The following is a 3,745-nucleotide window of genomic DNA, read 5'->3' on the forward strand; positions in this document are numbered from 1 at the left end:
CTTGTGTTGTGCCATGGCTTACATGGTGATGACGTTTGAGATTGTAAATTTACGGGCCACAGATGTGTCTATGGTAAGGCCGACCTGACGAGATAGCTGCCTACTGAGGTTTGATTGGATATGGACATTGTTTATTTCAGAAGGAAAATGTTTGGAGTGGAATTGTTTGGAAGACAATCTTGGGACAATTTTGCTCTTTGGGTCTTTGTGCCAACCATGCCAGCTATCGTAGGGTGCTCTGGGAACTTCTTAGATCTGTTTACTGTATGTACACTTACTGAAATAAGCATTTTGTTTACATAAAATCCCTTGTCATTTCACCACTAGGTTTGAAACCCAGACAGCACGAAGCATCTTGCCGACGTCAAAATCAGATCAACAGACAGGGACATCAGCCTTCTCTTGGGAATAGGCCAGATATGCCATAACAAGAAATGGTAAGTCTATCACTACATAAGATCCATAACAAAATACTCCTAATTAAATCTTAAATGTGACCTGGTGGCATTATTGCGTGAATGTTGCACACTTAATGAATAAGGTCCTCAAGTGTGTAGAGTTTTGCTGAGTTCGTTGTTTATTTACATTTTCCTCAGCATAACTGTACAGCTGACACCGCTGCCTTTAGGCTAGTGACAATGGGCCCAAAAAGGCCTTCGTTTTCGAGATACCCCAACCGGAGGTAGAACAAAACCCAATAATGTTTTTCCTCATCTCTAGGGTGTCCCATACATGAAAATGATTCTTGGCCAAAGTGATTTTAATGCTAAGCCTAAACATTTTACACATTTTCATATGCACCTCCAAACAAAAAAAGCACCCAAAATGTGACCTCTCTTGGGTTTTGTTCTACCTCCGGTTGGGGTGTCTCCAAATTTTGAGGCCATTGTCACTGGCCTACTTCTGTATCATAACAAAGCCTGTCACTTCCACGTTTCGTTCTTTATGTGACCGAAGTCACTGGCTACTGCACCAGAGAGGGTCTCTGCACTCATTGCTGGTCCTATAATGCCATCTATTGGCGAAAACGTGCAACAGCATAATTAAACTAAAAGACAACTTCTGACAGGAAAACAAAAAGACAGGGAGTGAGAATAAGGGAATAACAAAAAGCCGAAAATGGGGGGTCCACTACACTTGCATACCTGATTGTGATGCTGTCACTCATTTTCTAGTCTATATCTTGGACTGAAAAAGGATTACATTATTATGTTTTCAGGTGTTTTGCCCCTGCGGTTGTGAAGAGGATGCTGTGGAGGTGGCAGCATGAACGTGTCACACAGACATTGGCTAAACTACTCGGTAGGTACAACGAAATAAAAGAAACCACCCCCTCAACCCTGTTTATGCTGCACTGTACCTATTATAACCAGTTTTTATATAGACCATTATTTGAAATACTATGAGAGCCTTTCTGTTAGGAAACTGTACAGCAGGGATGGGCAACTGGAGGCTCGGGCGCCACATGCAGCCCAACTTCTCACTTTTAAAAAAAGAAAAAGGACAGTTTTTAACCCCCTATAAATCAATAGTGTAAGCATTCATGTAAAAATAAAGAAAAAGTGAAGTATCCTTTTGTAAATTCTCTCAAGTGCGTGGTGATGTGGCCCACTGATTGTGGTAATTAAAAATGTTGGCCCACCTTATAATGAAAGTTGCCCACCCCTGCTGTACAGCCTACATCACTTGTACATGTCCTTACCAAATAGGACACTAGCTAGCTAAATGTAACTAATATGGCATTGTGAAAGTTGTATGCCTAAATGTAAACCATAATATTAAATTGTGATGGACAGAATTCAACTAAACCAACATATTACATTGTGAATGTAGTTGCACAGTGATACTGAGACCGACTTATTCCTGTCTTTATTTGCCAGGCTTCTACACTTGCCCTCAGAGTTCACATATGGTGAAGTGCACAGGTGTCCAGTCAGGTTCAGACTGATGCTGGTAACAAGAGGAAAACATGCTAATTGGTAAGTGAGATCCCTGCTCAACAAAAATCCACACAGCACAACAAGTAAGCCTAGTTTGTGGTATCAAATGTAAAATGGAAGTTTCATCAAAAAGTTGTAGAACACATCTGAATAAATTGCAGGCCATCAAAGTTGTGAATGGGCAGGGAAAACACAACCAGTAGGCTTATGAATTACTTTGACTCAGCACAGCACAGCAGATGCGATGCTACCATTCCTTGGGAATATGACACAGAGGTCTACTATTCCATTGTAAATATTGACTGGAAATGTTCATGTTTCAACTGTTTAAAAACATTGGACTCAGGGGAAAAAATCTCTAGGTGTATATAAGTGAAAGCCCACCTTTGCCATTGTGACACAGCACACAAGTAGTGAAAAAAGTGAAAGCCCATTGGGAAACTCCAACTCCCATTGTCATTGTGACACAGCACTCCACCGCACACAAGTGAACACTGCACACTGCGAAATTGCATTTATGCCTCACCCGTGCAAGGGGGCAGCCCTCAGTGGCGCCCCATGGGGAGCAGTGCGGTGGGACGGTACCATGCTCAGGGTACCTCAGTCATGGAGGAGGATGGGGAAGAGCACTGGTTGAGTACTCCCCCCACCAACCTGGCGGGTCGGGAGTCGAACCGGCAACCTCTGGGATGCAAGTCTGACGCCCTAACCGCTCACCCATGACTGCCCATAGAAGTATACACTGCACACAACAAAATTGCATTTTATGCCTCACCTGTGCAAGGGTGCAGCCTACATTGGCATCCCAAGGGAGCAGTATGTTGCAGTGTGGCGGGAAGGTACCATGCGTGGGGTACCTCAGTCATGGAGGATGGAGGAGAGAGCACTCGTTAATTACTCCCCCCACCAACCTGGCGGGCTGGGAGATGAACCAGCAACCTTTGGGGGCGGTAAAAACCTAACTTGCTCAGCCTCTGAGGCACATAAAAATGTGAAATTAGTTGCATTTAAAAGCCAAGACCATCATCTTGCATGAGAATGGACAGTCTGCATATTGGAATGCACCCATGTCACTTCAGGTGCCTTGGACAATGCATCGTGTATGCAGCATCAGGCTAAAATGGGTTAATAACACACACACACACACACACACACACACACACACACACACACACACACACACACACACACACACACACACACACACACACACACACACACACACACACACACACACACACACACACACACACACACACATGCACTCTCCTCTAATCTTCTCTCTTTGCCAAACTTTAGATGACCTTTCCAGCATGTCCAACTCATCAGCATCAGGGGAGGAGAGTCGGTGAAGGTGGTGCACCATCCAGGACCAGTCATGGGCCACCAACACCTCTGCAAAATCTGCACTTCTTGTGAACCCTCTAGAAGACACTACAACCACAAAACTGCTAATAAACCATCACATACTACATCACATCATGGTTCTCCATGTGTTACTGCACCCTCGGCACAAGTTTTTTGCTAGATTGCCATCTGGCAGATGCATCAGGACAGAAATGTAGCTACTATTTGTGATTATATCTCCCCACACTCTTTCTTGCTTTGTATGGCAGTGTGTCTCTGTGTGTGTCAGAATGGAAGGTGTCGCACCATTGAAGTCAATGGGCAGTGGCATTGCATGAGGGATATAGAAGTCCAGATATCCTTGATGCTTTGGTGCCAGCTGTTTTTTGTTTTTTTGTTTTTTTTTATCTGGTCACCCACACTTCCCTCTTCATTATGTCCTATAGATTTCCATACCA

The 3,745-nt window shown here is 43.9% G+C and overlaps 1 long non-coding RNA gene across 1 annotated transcript in view; it reads left to right on the forward strand.

Moving 5' to 3' along the window:
- The window catches only part of LOC134442971 (uncharacterized), a 3,824-nt gene extending 407 nt beyond the window's left edge, over positions 1–3,417 (forward strand). Inside the window, exons 2-5 of the long non-coding RNA XR_010033521.1 lie at positions 328–437; positions 1,220–1,302; positions 1,881–1,979; positions 3,240–3,417. This is a non-coding gene — a long non-coding RNA (uncharacterized LOC134442971). The remainder of the gene's footprint in view (positions 1–327; positions 438–1,219; positions 1,303–1,880; positions 1,980–3,239) is intronic.
- The last annotated feature ends 328 nt before the right edge of the window (positions 3,418–3,745 follow it).

This window comes from Engraulis encrasicolus, unplaced genomic scaffold (genome assembly GCF_034702125.1).
Source record: "Engraulis encrasicolus isolate BLACKSEA-1 unplaced genomic scaffold, IST_EnEncr_1.0 scaffold_26_np1212, whole genome shotgun sequence".
NCBI lineage: Eukaryota > Metazoa > Chordata > Actinopteri > Clupeiformes > Engraulidae > Engraulis > Engraulis encrasicolus.